Below are 16,253 nucleotides of genomic sequence, written 5' to 3' on the forward strand. Positions count from 1 at the left end.
AGTCTGGAAGCACAGGAAACAGGAAGGAGGGGGGAGAAGATTGGCATGGGCTGAGTGAGAGCTACTGAGGGATGCAGCAGCTTTGTAAAGAGGCTCCACTTTTGGTAAATAAAGTCCTGTTGAAGTTTGTTACTACCTTGCTTGCATGATACAACATCTGTGTGGGGGAGCAACGAGGGGCGCCCTGGCATTAGGGCACCCCTGTGACACCCTGCCAAATTGTGGACTGCTAAATGAAATGCTTCCTTATGCCCCCTTTCTGTTCCTCTGGGTAGCCATCCCTGCACCTCCCTTTCTCCACCCCCCCTCCTTGCAGGTACCAGTTACCTAAGTTTGATGCTTCAGTTTGAGGCTTTCCTTGGCACCTATAAAACAAATAAAAATGGCAGATGATATCACTTTCTACTCTTAATTAGACTGGACTGAATTAGCTGAATATGAATATTCAGTGGGGTTAGAAGCTAGGATACATTCTTCCAGAGTCTTGCTGATTGTACCATCTATTTTATAAGGGCCAGTGGGCAGAAATATCGATACTGTAACCCTTACTACACTTCTTATGCATCGATCTCAAAGCATTTTACCGAGAGAGATGTGTCATTATCTAATCTTATATTAAGGATGAGGAAGTGCCTAAAATACCTATGAACTTCAAATCTAACATGACAAGTTTTCTACTTTTCTCATAAAAATAACTCCTCTGAGATGTTCTCAAATCTTAATAAAATGTGGGGTGTTAATTTGTGTTGGCTTGCAAGAAATACTTGATAAATTTGGTTAGGTAATGACCAATGGAAGCATTCACAAGAATGGCACCATCACAATGCCCATGTATATTCTGATCTGATATGAACATCTTTTAAAGTCCACAGTTAGCCAGGAGTGATAACTTTTTTCTTTGCGCGCCACCTATGTCACATGTAACTCAGTGAACTGAAGGTAAAAAGTGCAGGATAAACCAGTCCTCTCCAGTCTAGCATGTATCTATATTAAAAGACAGCTGCAGACAGAATTCAGTGCTGAAGTGGTCTTTGTTTTTGGCACTCTCCAACTGACAGTCCATCTTCTGCTATGCTCCTTTCCTCTGTAATCCTTAGTCTGTGGAAACCAACCCTTGACTAATTAAGAGTTTAACTTGGAATTTCAAGTTATACAAGACAAAATCTTAACTTTTTACAACAGCTTCAAGACTTAGCTTGGGATCAGAACAGAACATCAGACATTCTATCTGCACTATCTGTATAGCTTGAGGCAATAGTTTGTTTTTAGAGCACTCAGCATGCACTTCACTGGGATCTGGCGCACAAAAAAAAAAAAAAGGCCTGGGACACATCTTTTACAACAAGACCTTTCTCAAGGTGCCTGATGGTGGATTGAAGTAAGTTTGCAATAAGAAACTAGACTGACTTAAAAATCAAGTTTTTAAATGCAACACATATAGATATTGGTAATCCTGGATGGTGATGTTTCAACACGTTCTTGACATTATGATGAAATACTCCTAGTTTTCAACAGCAAGCTGATACATCTTTGTAAACAGGGGAATGCCTCAAAGTTCCTATGAAAGAAGAACATGTGAAATGGGATAGTGGCGCACTTTCAAAGGTTTGCAAAGTCATGAAAAAATGCGGATAAGCACATTATCCTTCTCAATGTACAGATGAAGAAATTGAATCTAGGAGACATTAAATGACTTTCCCAAGCTCTCTTATTAAGTTGGGCCACATCCGCTCATGGGATGAGGAGGGAGGGAGGCAGTTGACCTGGGACTTGGTGATTTTTTTTCAAATGGGCTTGGAGTTTGAACCCTTGGCCCTTTAAATTACCCCTGGAGCCCTAGGAAGAGTGCTCCAGGCAGTACTGGGGGCTGGGTGGGAGGGTAGGAGTGCGGCACAGTCTGGGTGGTGCTGAGGTCTGGCTGCCTCAACCACACCCCTTCTGCTCAAGGTTTCTGGGAGCATGTCCCCAAACCTTGCATAGGGGCCCAGCAAATCTGTCAGCCCCCCTGTGTCAGGCTGCTGTTGAGAATAAAGCTTCTGTCTACTGAGGTACAATCCAGTCTCTAGGCTTAGAGACGAATGAGTTCTCAAATCAGAGAAATAACAGTTTTCAGTTGCAAAGTAAAAACCATGTGTATACCAATGAATGCATGAGTCGCCATTCCTTTATGCATCTAGGCTGCATTAGAAGCTCTGAAATGGGTATTATGGAATGAAAGTGCAGCTTCAAACTTCTAAGTAGCAATGAGGAAGGAGATTGATGCTGATTATTCTTTTTCTTTCCCCTTTCTCACGAAGCTCCATGTACTATCCAATCTGGATATTTTAAATAGTGGTAGTTAGAATATGGTTTTATGATCACTTCATAAATCCAGTTCGCTTTTCTTAACTTGCTGAACAAGATTTCTTGAAATTGTTTTGAGGGGAGGGGCATATTGTAACATTTTAATGGGATACTTTGATGATCAAACTTCTGTCAAAAGAAATTTTATGTCAATGAGCTGTGGGTAAGTAACAAAAAATACCTGGGTTTTATTCTTGGCTCTGTTCTACTTTCTGTGACTTTATGGAAACCACTGAATTTTTGTGCCTTAGATCTCTGTGTGTAAAATAGAACTAATTCATTCTGGACTCTCAATGATGTTGAGGCTAAATTCATTGAGAAGTGCATGGATAAATGCTATAGAAAATGTTACCAATAAATACATTTGGAATTACAGTAAATATTATACTGTATTAGTGTATTTGTACTATTTTAAATTTGTTTTGAAGTCCTAACCTGTTAAAGAACACTTGAGATCATTCAAACTGGAAGATTGTAAATTTTCCCCCTGCTATTTATACTGTTTGTTAAATTTTTGAATTTCTCTGAGCTCAATAGACCAGTCAACTTTACACCTGAGTGAATTTCAGTTTTATTCGTACATTAACAGTGTTGCAATGTTTGAGCTCTTAGATGTGACATTCCCCAAGGTACAATCTGGACTGTTGAACAGCTCCTCAACTCTCCAGTCTGGGAGCACCTTTTACAGTGCTTGGCTGCCAGCCACTCTTGGCCTCTAGCATGCAAAACCACTCCCAGCTGAATAAGTGCTTCTAACCAACCACTCCTGATATATATATTATAGAGCGACACCAGCAAATTCCGAGTCCCAGACTTGTTCCCAGAAATGTGTATTTTTGTATTGCCCAGCTTTTTCCATCCATTCAGGCCAAGCTCAGAGCAAGTCCATCATTTCATTAGAAAAAAAGGGTATTCACAAACTCCATTTCTCAAATGGAGGTTCCCAAGCACTTCAATCTAAACAAAATGGCTTAAATAAACCAATGGAACAAATGTATTTACTACAGATAGATTTTTAAATGATTATATGTGATAAGACATAAAAGTCAGAATTGTTTCAAAAAAATAAAATGTAAAACACAAACTAATACCTAACTTATCAATATCTAAGTGAATTCAAAGTGAAGATTTCTCTCTCTATGGGTTACAGAACTCTAGTTGGATCTTTCAACCAGGACCACTCTCCCAGTTCAATTATTCATTATTTTTCAAACACTGATGTTGTAAATAGGGATGACAGGAGAGAGGTGACTTGTTTTCTCTGTTTTACCTTCTTACAGCATTTCTTTTCTTTAATAATCCTCTCCAGCTGTGGTTCAAGGGTCAGCAATTCTGTAGGCCAAGATGTAAATTTTGCACCCACACCCTTTCTGCTCAACCTTGCTAAGGTGATGGCTAACCTTTTGTCTCTGAGGAACTGGTCTGTGCCTGCTTTGCTGACCATATTTCAATATCATACAGTAAAATCTACTAACTTTACATAGTGTTCCTACTCGCATTTTTCTAGTAATGCTCCGTAGATTGAGTTTTCTGATGATACTTCCCAAGGTATACTTTGTACAAAATGTACCATGGTCTTGCAAAAGTGGCGAATGTAAGGGAATTGTGTATGATACAGGTGCATGTTTATTTGTTCAATAACTGTTTCATAGGGTTTTTTTTAAAAAAAAATTCCAATCACGGGTAGGTTTTGTGTAAGTTTCTTCCAAAACCTATGTTGGATTCAATTTGACATTTCACTGGTCATTTAACTGCAATGAGCCAAATTAAGTATGACACGAGCATGAGTAATGCCTGTCAGAAGCTGGGGAAGCCTATGCTGTGTGGCCTCACGCCTTTTTTTTTTTTTTTTTTTTTTTTTTTTTTTTTTGCCTGGAAGGCCCTCTGCTGTCCTGCCCTTCCCCTTTGGTCCCATACCAGGCTGGCTGGCTGGCTGCTCCTCTTCAGAGAATCATGCTGGCTAGGAATTGGGCATAGGGCTAGGGTGGCTACAGCTGACAAGGGAGAGACCTCAGGTGGCTGGGGCTGCTGGAGCCATGTAGCTCAGTGCTTGGATATTAATGGTTCCTGGGGCTGTCTCCCTTATGCTCCCTTTGATTTGGGGGGACCAAGCACTGTCCACCAGTGATCAGATGTCTGGAGAGCTGTGTACCACCCACCTGGAACACTAGGGGGAGGTCTGGCAGCTGCAAGGGTGTGTGCACTCTGGGCTCAATCGGGGGTGGGGGTGGAGACTAGCCACCCCAATCCAATGGGTCATCTGCCATCCGTGGATGTAAGATTGGTCAGATGTGAAGCTGGATATTAGTCTATTTTGATGATGTGACTTGGTTAAACCTTGTCATGGGTTCAGTTAAACCACACTGAAACTGATGGATGTGAATGTGTGCTTCATTTAAGACATCTATAAGAGACAAAAGCATAATGGAGTCTGCCCAGAGATTTGCACTGCTGGGCAGAGGGGCTTAGCTGAGTGTTTGTATGGCTAGGTGGAACAGACTCTGCACAAGGAATGATGCCTAGTGACAGAGAGAGCGTGTAGAGATAAAATCAAGCAGAGACAGCCTGAAAGCAAAGCATCATGGCCCTTAACTTAAAACTTAGATCAATCTAGCTATGTCACTCAGTGTTGTCTAGCCTCATAGTGTTAAGTCAACCTAATTCCAGGTGTAGATGCAGCTGAAGGATAGAAGAACATGCAGGGTGAATAACTGGACTACAGGTCTATTTAAACCATATTCCTTTCAAAATGCAGCAATATTTCCAAATCTATCTATTAATAAGCTAATCTTATTGCTGAAATCTATAGTACGGATGTAGGAAAGCAAAGAGGAAAACAGTAAAACACTAAATCTATGGAGCATCATGTTTAAAACTCCTTTGCAGTGGACCTTAATTTTCTTCACCTGCCTTTACCCTACCTAATTTTGTGCTGCTCATCATTCTCCCACCTAGCATGTGTTTCTTCTATGTAGTTAGCAAAATAGTACTTCACAACATGAGGAAAAAATCAATATTAGAGGGATACCTCTTAGCCAGAACCTAAATGATTTTAATGTGTAATAAAGCATCACAGCTTGGTTTAATAAGGAAGGACTTCACCTTTGTCAGAGATTCCATGAGACTGTTGGTTTCAGAAGCCCAACCCAATATGTTCTATTTGCAGCAATTTTCCCAGTTTCCTTTACAGATGGGACACACTAGAGTAGTAGATTGACATTACTACATTGTTCAAGGATATAAAAAATCCACATGGTAAAGTTAAGCCAATTTTAATCTGTGTAGTCTGTGCTAGATGGATGGAAGATTTCTTTGGTGCTAAACTCTTGAAGGTGGATTACCTCAGAATAATTCATTATTGCAAATGTTCTTTGTTCTACTCTTTCTCCCTTGCTTCTTTCCAGATCTTGGTACTACAAACTACACTGGGGAGTCTGTATAGCTTGCTATAAATATTTGAAGGGAACAGATCCAATGTTTAAAAGCCTACCTGATCATATATAAAGGAGCACTTCAACAGGAAAAGAAAAGCAAAACTGCAACCCTTAAATACTTTGTGTTAATGAGGTACAATGTAATGGGATCTTCAGATCTATAACTCAGGCCATTCACTGAGGTATCTAATGGATTTAGGTGCCTAAAATTAGGTACTTAATTTTAAACAGTGGTTTAGGAGACTAGTATAAGGCCATATTGTCTAATTTGCAGGAAATTCTTTACCACTTTCCTATAAAAGTTACATGATTTTATCAAATGCTATTTTAAATAGGTTTGGCTATTCTTGCCTTGATGTTCACCACATAAATTAGTTTGAAACGCTGAAAAAGACACACAAAACAGGAAAGAACTTGAAAAATACATCATATGAATTTAAAAAGCTATAGATATTGTAAATGTAAACCTTTTGGCTAGGTCTACACTGCACTGTTTTGTGCAAGAAATATGCAAATGAGGCAACATGTGAAATATCGACATGCCTAATTTGCATAAATAATGAGCTGCCGCTTTTTGCACAAAACCCCCTCTTGTGCAAGAGCCCTTCTTCCACTTTTTTCAGGAAGAATGGCTCTTGCACAAAAAGTGGATGCTCATTAATTATGCAAATGAGGCGCGGTGATATTCCACGCTTCGCCTCCTTTGCATATTTCTTGTGCAAAACAGCACAGTGTAGACATAGACCTAGGGAAGAATTTAAACTAGAAATTCTGGAAGCCTGAGGTCTTCATATGGTATATCGATGTAGGGTGGAATGCAGATATTGGCCTTAGCTATGCACATTAAAATAAAGGCAACACTAAGTCCATCTGTGATTGCCGTTCACAAATGAAAGTGTCACCTCAAACGTATCTGCTCCTAACTTCGCTCACCTCTCTATTCTGTTACAATATAGTATTTAAACAGCTCAGCAATACAAATGTGTTGGTTTTACCTGAATGACACCAAAAAAGCTCACTAATAAGGAATAAAACCTATAAAATCCTCCCTTTGGGAATTTACATTCTGCTCAATACAAGTAAGTATCAGTCTGTTAAATAACTTTAACACTACTATTACTGTAGCACAGTGTTTCTCAAACTGTGCTCCTTAGAGCCCGAAGGCTCTGCGAAACATCTCCAGGGGCTCCGCGAGGTTGACAAACTGGAAACATCAATAGGTACAACACATACAATCAGTGGATCGCTGTGGCTCCACAAACATTTTCATGCATGTAAATGGCTCTGGAGACCAAAAAGTTTGAGAACCGCTGCTGTAACACAAAGATGTTGAGTATGCAAGACTCATGATATGGTTTTGGCCCACAAGAGAGGTTTAGCTTTGCATCACCAAAGAAACGGGTGAAAGTTTAAAATTGATCTCTATTGAATTTCTTATTTTGGGCCCTATCCTATCTTCCTTGTCACCCCTCCTCCCTCCCTGATTTCAGAGGGAGTTTGAGGTGTGCAGAAAATGCATTTTGGGCCCCTTTTGCATTAATATGCATGTACAAAGAGCTAGTGAACATTTTGGAAAGGATTTATTGAACGTCACTTTGAACTTGCTTTGGAAGCTTTTGTATTTATTTCCACTGACTCTGTCCATCCTCATCTGCTTAGCTGATGATAAAGATCTTTAATAAGAGGATAATTGTGTCTACAGTAAAGCTGCTGTGGTATGCAACTGAAGGGGGATTTGTTCCAGCAGCATGAGTTTTATTTGCCGGCTGCTTCCTAGAGACATCCAGGACTGCATAGAAACCAGTGAGAATGCTTTCATTTTTTCCCCCTTTGAGAGCATGTCTCCGGCTATACTACTATCATTTTCTTTGTATTCAACAGCAGGAATCTGAAATCTCTAGTGTTATGCATATCTGTGGGGATTGCAACTATTTAATCATGGAGACAGGTTAAGTTCCTAATGTACAACACAATAAAAACAACTGCTCTGAATTCAGAGCGGAAGTGAGAAAAATACAAGTTGTTTTAGTATGCTGAATTGGTGGTAAGTTTAAATCTGGCTTATTAAAATTCCAAGTGTGATTCTTGGGTAATGTATTATCTGAAATTTTAAGGTTTTGGAACATTTTCATTAAGGGACTTTCAAAAAAGAGTTTGTGTTGAAATGTGTTTTTATTGTACTTTTGGTAACACAGAGAAGAAAACTCTGGAAGCCCCATGGCACAATGGTATTGAGCAATTAATGCCTAATATTTATTGTTTCCTTTTCAATCTTGCTTAAATGTGTTTTTTGAAATTTAAAAACATTGTTGACCTAGTCTATATGTCTGTTTTATATATATCTTTTAGGACCTGATATTATGATCTTTGTTTCAGGTAAAATCTTCCACTGACTCAAATGGGACACATCGTTCACTGCCCCAGCTCGAAGGGGTGCAGGTCTAGGCCTAAAGTGTCGCTATGTTTACTCAAGTACGATGATACTTTTATTGCACCTTTATGACATAAGAAAACCTTTTTCCTTTACAGAGCTTCCTGATGGCACACGAGGTTTTCTGAAAAGACATAATCTCGGTTAGTTATGTAATATAGTGCAATCTAGTGCCAGCTCTTTGTTTAAAAAGGGTGTGAAATGATTTGACCAATGAGAAGGTGATGCCAAATGTTAACTGCAATGTCATTCAAGCTCCTGCCTCATGAATAATCCCGGATCCTCTCACAGATGTACAGTACACTTGGAACTCTTATCAACCTCAACATATGAAACCAGCCATAAAATCACATAACTCCTTTTTATAGTTAGTTACTACACTATATAAGAGTTCATTTTTTTTCCCTACATGAACCATGAATGAAAAGAACTTTTTAGCAGACATTTAATACTAATCAAATTGCTTTAAATCCATTCTGGACAAATTCCAACTTCAATAATTATGTTTTGCCATTGTAAATTTCTCCTACTACAGGCAGTCCCCGGGTTACGTACAAGATAGGGACTGTAGGTTTGTTCTTAAGTTGAATTTGTATGTAAGTCGGAACTGGTACATATTGTAGGGGAAACTCTAGCCAAACATTTCTCCAGAGCTCAGTTTTATTCTCCCACACCTCACTTCCCTTAGTCCTTTATTCTCAAGCTGAGGTGTCTGCTGAGAAAAGCCGCTCTGCGTCTCCCTGGTCTGCTCAGGGGGAGGCACTAGCTTCGCGTCTCCCTGGTCTGCTGGGGGGAAGCAGCTAGTGCGGGGTTGCCTCACCCGTTTGTAAGTAGGGATCCGATGTAAGTCGGATCCATGTAACCCGGGGACTGCCTGTATTTCATTTTGGTATTACAAACTTCATTTCCCATTTTAAGCTATTGTAGGGTGCTGCTACATAACTGTGACCCACATTGGGGTGGCTGTATTTCATTAGTTGTCAAAGTTATTCCCATATGTCCCTTTCTTTGAGTAAAAGATTGTAAAGAGCTTTGGTTGTGCTTTACCCATGCAAATTTTTCTAGCAAGGCAACAGCTGAGAGGCTTTTTGCAGGATGAAAATGAGTACTGATTAGTCAAGAGATTTTGGCTAAAAATCTTATTTTCTAATAGTTAAGTGTGCTCTTCTTTTGCATGCTCATATTTATTTAGGTTAAAATATAAATGGGCCAAACCTGCTCTTAGTTACATTGGTGTCTCTCTACTAAGCTCACTGAAGTATGACTGAGTGAATTTGGCACAATGAACAAACTTCAGGTTTTTGTAAGTGTTTGTGCACATATGGAGTGAGTACTTTTTTTTAGCAATTTTTAAGATGAAAAGCACCAGGTGAAGGCAAGAAAACAGTACTGATTTTAGAGGCTATACTTCTGTATTATCCATCTTGTCAGGGGCTGGTATTTTTAATGTAAAGTTTAAATATGAACAAGAAAAGGGATTTAATGAAACATTGAGTGTAACTATAGCTGCTTTTTTAAATAGCTGGCTTAGAGCTCAGGGTAGTGTCCTTCTATGAATACAAGTACTGCCTTCACTATTCAGTGGTTATGAATCATTGAGAGTTGTCAGTATGCTCAGCTATGTAGAATTCAGAGGAAGAGGGTCCTTGTTGAAAGAGATGTCATTTTGTAGCACCATCATTTTTAAATCCGATTTATAACAAAATGACATTTTTAAGATGGGAAAATATAATATAGGTGTGAATTAGTGAAACCATTGTCCCCTGCTACAACAGGTAAACATGCTTCAAAGAAGACTTAGGTTTATCCTGTAACTTCTGTGTTTACACACACACGTACCCTTCTTTAGTGCATTGCGCATGTAGGACACTGTAGAATACTCTGTTATGAACCTCTTTGTATTTATAAAACAAAGTTATAGATAGGGCTGTTTTTTTCCCCTATCATTAAGGTTGGTTGCTTCCCATTATAAGACCTTGTTCTCAGTTGCTTATAATTTTTGGTAACTTTTTGTGAGCTGGTCTAAAACTTTCTTTGCTGGGTGTTTGCATCAGGCTGAATTTATTTTGGAATACTTCAGCCAAACAGTTGAGCTGGTTACAAGAAGAAGGCCAGGAAAAAATATATTTTGTTCATATTACAAAAAATGGAGACCTTTTATCTGAAATGCTATAGGCCCTCTGATTTAGAGCAAGGACTTGATGGGAGAGACCATTGAATCCTGGACATGCCTTCTGCCATCCTCCCAAAACATAAATCCCAATTTGGACAAGATATAAGCTTTTGAAAAATTATAGTTTGGATATGCCTAGACACTTTTTACCTTTTTAACAGCCTAATATTTCCAGAGTACATCTTTTCTGCCCCATCCCTTCTGCTGATCTCACAACACATGAACAATTGATTATGCTCCAGATCAGGGCACCAAAGACAAAGCCGGACTTTCTCTTTAGATACTGCTACCAGCTGCTCCAGACAAGGAGGAGCCAGGCACTGGAACTGAGATTAAGCAGCCTGTTGGCCCTGAGCTCTCAGGGTGTGTCTGCACTGAACCATAGCTCAAAATAAGATACACAATTTGAACGATGCAAATTGCATATCTTATTTTGATCTTATTTCAAAATAGCTTATTTCATATTTGGCGCTGTCTTTGCAGTGCCAAATCTCGAAATAACCCACTATTCCAAAATGTCCCTTATTCCTCGTGGAATGAGGTTTACAGGAATGTCGGAATAGTGAGCCCATTATATTTTGAAATAACAGGCTTGCTGTGAGGATGCGGGATAGCTATTTTAGGATATTCCAGTATCCTGAAATGGCATTGCTGTGTAGACATAGCCTCAGTGATGCACTACCCCTGCTGGCTGGACCCCCACCAGCATCATAGAGGAGGAAGTCGTTCACTTCAAATGCCAAAAGTCAGACCAAAGGGGAAGGAAGGAATTCAATTTAGATAGAAAAGGAGTCTGAGATGGGACTGAAAGGAGAGGAAGAGATATGGTTGACAATTTTAGTTGGACCTATTCCTGGAGGTTCATGATCTGACACAATCTTTAATTAAGGAGTAAGTCCTGGAGACTGCAGGACTACCTGAAAGAATTGGTAATCTTAGGGAAAGAAACTGACTGACAGTTGGAGGGAGAAAACTGGTTCTGGCTGGTCAGGGAGACTGGAATCAGGAATTAGTGGGAAGGAAAAGTAGGGTGGGCAGCTAGTCAGAAATGGAATTGGCTGGACAAAAAGACTGGTATTGGAGAAGGGAGAACAAGAGACTGGATGGAGGAGATTAGGGTAGACTGGGACAGGACGCTGTTGGGGGTGGGGGGACAGACAAACCTAAGACAGGGGCAATAGGAGGGGATAGAATAAAAAGGGTCAGAATTGGACAGTCCTGCTGATAAGGGAGGGGAAGAAAAGGTATAGTTGCCCTGGGACCTGGCGATTCAAAGGCTGGCATCCCAGGCCCTTTTAATTGCCACCAGAGTGTTGTCCTATATGCTCTGTGCAGCTCTTGGTGGTGAGGAAGACTGGCTGCTCCCAGTCCAGCCCCTTCCACCTGAGCCCCCACCCCTTCCAGAAGCATGGAGCCAGCCCTCCCTCCTTGTCTAGGAACCTGCAGTGGCTGTCAGCTCCCCTGAAATTGAGAGACATGGACAAAAAATCTGTGTTTAATTAAAGCATACTCTCACTAGATCCTGGGGTGGGACCCAAGATGTCAGAGTCATTCCTCTGTTACGAGCAAATATCTGTGAAACACAGTGGCAAAATGTGTATCCCATCCTCTATTAGTGTGGATCCACACAGAGGAAGACAACCATTCTAGCTGCCTTTTTTTCCCTTTGCTCAAAAAGCAGAAGTCTGTGCCTTGGATCTAAAGAGTTGAACCCAGCTGATGAGCCATGTAAGTGTCAATAAGGTGCTACTTGATGGAATTCCTGTGTTTTTCAGTTTGCTATTATAGAAATTGAATTGTTTCACAGGAAAGAAATGTTAAAAGAACATGAAGGTTGAAAATTCAAGTACTAAAAAGTTAGGAAATACTGTACAAGAATTGAGATTGCCCATGTGCATTATATCTACTTCAGTTATGTGATATACTATTTTCCCCCACAGATCCCCCACCTCCTTCAGTACACAAGGCAGACCTGCTTTAGGGATGGATCAAGTTTGTGTAGTGAAGTCACTGTTGTTTGAACCCTTGCTTTATTTATTGTGTAAGATGGAAGCTGTGTAGTGAACAAGTCAGGAGATGCAGAAAGAAGAAAATATGGTCTCATAGTTAAGGCAGTCGAATGCTGCTCTGGAAAATTGGATTCTAACCTTGACTCTGCCACACTGTACCTGTGTGATGCTAGCTAAGTCCCTTAAATCAGACATTTTCAGAGGTGGTCATTAACTGTATGTTCCTCATTTTATGTGTGTTTCACTTTATACTGGGGGGGGGGGAGAGGGAGGAGCTCATTTGCAGGAGTGCTGAGCACTACTTAACCAGTTTCTAGGTGTGTGACATTAGGAACCCAAAATTTGTGAGTGCCTAATTTCTTTGTTCTTCCAGTCCTCAAGAGGACACCTGAAAGGACCTAAAAGAAAAGAACTCTAATGAGGGGAGAAGCTGTTAGACCCGTCAGGAAAAAGAACATCTCTGACCTGAAGAACTTTGCCTGAAATTAGAACTAGGGTGAGAAACAGATTTTGTAATCATTTCTCCAAGCCTGTGTTTATACTGCAGGGTTTTTTCGAAAAAAGTAGCCTTTTTTCTAAAAAACTTCACCTGCGTCTAGACTACAGCCGCGTTCTTTCGAAATTAAATCGAAAGAATGCGGCTTTTCTTTCGATGATGGTACTCCTCATTTCCTGAGGAATAACACCTTTTTTCAAAAGTGCTCTTTTGAAAAAAGGCACTATGTAATGCAAACTGTGCTTTTTCAAAAGAGATCATCCAGATTGCCTGGGTGCTCTCTTTTGAAAAAGCAGCTTGCTTTTTCGAAAGTACTGATTGTAGTCTAGATGCTCTTTTTCAAAAGAAGCTCTTTCCAAAGTATCTTTCGAAAAAGCCTCTTTCGAAAGAGGCTTGCAGTCTAGACGTAGCCTTAGAATCATAGAATCATAGAATCATAGAATAATAGGACTGGAAGGGACCTCGAGAGGTCATCGAGTCCAGCCCCCCGCCCTCAAGGCAGGATCAAGCTCCGTCTACACCATCCCTGACAGATGTCTATCTAACCTGTTCTTAAATATCTCCAGAGAGGGAGATTCCACCACCTCCCTTGGCAATTTATTCCAATATTTGACCACCCTGACAGTTAGGAATTTTTTCCTAATGTCCAATCTAAACCTCCCCTGCTGCACTTTAAGCCCATTACTCCTTGTCCTGTCCTCAGAAACCAAGAGGAACAAATTTTCGCCTTCCTCCTTGTGACACCCTTTTAGATATTTGAAAACCGCTATCATGTCCCCCCTTAATCTTCTTTTTTCCAAACTAAACAAGCCCAGTTCATGAAGCCTGGCTTCATAGGTCATGTTCTCTAGACCTTTAATCATTCTTGTCGCTCTTCTCTGTACCCTTTCCAATTTCTCCACATCTTTCTTGAAATGTGGCGCCCAGAACTGGACACAGTACTCCAGCTGAGGCCTAACTAGTGCAGAATAGAGCGGCAGAATGACTTCACGAGTTTTGCTTACAACACACCTGTTGATACAACCTAGAATCATATTTGCTTTTTTTGCAACAGCATCACACTGTTGACTCATATTCAACTTGTGGTCCACTATGACCCCTAGATCCCTTTCCGCCATGCTCCTTCCTAGACAGTCGCTTCCCATCTTGTATGTATGGAACTGATTGTTCCTTCCTAAGTGGAGCACTTTGCATTTCTCTTTATTAAACCTCATCCTGTTTACCTCTGACCATTTCTCTAACTTGCTAAGGTCATTTTGAATTATGTCCCTATCCTCCAAAGAAGTCGCAACCCCACCCAGTTTGGTATCATCTGCAAACTTAATAAGAGTACTCTCTATCCCAATATCTACATCATTGATGAAGATATTGAACAGTACGGGTCCCAAAACAGACCCTTGAGGAACTCCACTTGTTATCCCTTTCCAGCAGGATTTAGAACCGTTAACAACAACTCTCTGACTACGGTTATCCAGCCAATTATGCACCCACCTTATCGTGGCCCTATCTAAGTTATATTTGCCTAGTTTATCAATAAGAATATCATGCGAGACCGTATCAAATGCCTTACTAAAGTCTAGGTATATGACATCCACCGCTTCTCCCTTATCCACAAGGCTCGTTATCTTATCAAAGAAAGCTATCAGATTAGTTTGGCATGACTTGTTCTTCACAAACCCATGCTGGCTATTCCCTATCACTTTATTACTTTCCAAGTGTTTGCATACGATTTCCTTAATTACCTGCTCCATTATCTTCCCTGGGACAGACGTTAAACTGACCGGTCTATAATTTCCTGGGTTGTTCTTATTCCCCTTTTTATAGATGGGCACAATATTTGCCCTTTTCCAGTCTTCTGGAATCTCCCCTGTCTGCCATGATTTTTCAAAGATCATAGCTAAAGGCTCAGATACCTCCTCTATCAGCTCCTTGAGTATCCTGGGATGCATTTCATCAGGACCTGGTGACTTGCTGACATCTAACTTTCCTAAGTGATTTTTAACTTGTTCTTTGTGTATCCTTAGTGTATTAGGCTTAGCTGGTGTGTTTTTGTTTGTTTTAATTTAGTAACTTACTTTGATCTGGCTCTCACTATTTGCAACCACTTGACTCCCACTTTTTATACTTAATAAAATCACTTTACTATCAAACCCAGTGTAAATTGTTACCGGAGGGGGAGAGGGATGACAAGAGCTGTGCATATTTCTGTCATTGATAAAGAGCAAACTTTATGATTTTTTTCTCTGTGTAAAACTTTCATATGGAGTAATATGGATTTATTGGAGGGGTGGGGGAAGGTTAGTCCTATTTGGGGATGTGCTTCTGAGTGCTATAAAGTCCCTATAACTGAGACCTCCCAGAGCTGAGCTGCTTTCTATGTTTGTGTGACTCTGCTGGGGGCTGTTATCCCAACTCTGTGCCTTTGCTGTGGATCACCAGAGCTTCTGGCTCAACAGCACAGATGGGCTGGCTCAGTGATACAATCAGCCCATAAGATGACAGTCTCAAGGTGATCTTTGTGATCCAACCTGTCACCGTGATCATGTAATTAAAGACCATAATGTGCATATGCACAAGAGAGTGAATTAAAGTTTCAAGGTAATGTTAATTCTGACATTTCCTAACTTTTGAGTGATTGACTTTTCAACCTTAATGTTTTCAACATAGCATTTCATGTATTATATGAATGTGCAAACTATATATGTGTGTAAAATATATAAAGCTCAAGAATTTCAAAAGTTGTTAGTGATTTTTTTAGTCTCAATTTTGATTTTTTTTTCCAGAGCATAGGTGTTCAGCTCTTTCTGTATCACAGACCCCTTTAAAGTGCCAGATCATCTCAAATAAGCACCCAAAGTCATTCTTTAGCATATTTGGATTTGTTTAACCTTAACTCTGTATTGATCATGTTTGATTTTGTTATAATTACATAATTGTAATGATTTTTACCCTAAATTATTGGTCTATTTGCTCAATATACCAGTATCTTAATGTTTTTTTTGGGGGGGGGGACTATAATTGCTTGGGTTGGTGGTAAGTTGTCTGTTGAAAGTTTTTTCCATCAGAAAATGGGCTTTTTGACTAAATCCAAACTTTTTGTGAAAGTTGTCTTTTTGTGGAAAATTTCAACTTTTAATTGAATAACCAAATGGCCCAAAGCTGAAATGTATTTGATTTCTGGCCAAAACTTGAACCTTTTCTATTTGGAAATGCCAATGTAATATCTTATGGAAGTTGTTCATCACTCTCCTCAAATGAATTGGATTTCCCAGCCAGAGTACGTTTCCCATGATACATGTCAGTAGATCAGGAAGATGGGAGACTGCAGCGTATCTTGGCAGATGTAGCATAGCTAAGGAGGCTTAGA

This window comes from Pelodiscus sinensis, chromosome 4 (assembly GCF_049634645.1).
Source record: "Pelodiscus sinensis isolate JC-2024 chromosome 4, ASM4963464v1, whole genome shotgun sequence".
Taxonomy (NCBI): domain Eukaryota; kingdom Metazoa; phylum Chordata; order Testudines; family Trionychidae; genus Pelodiscus; species Pelodiscus sinensis.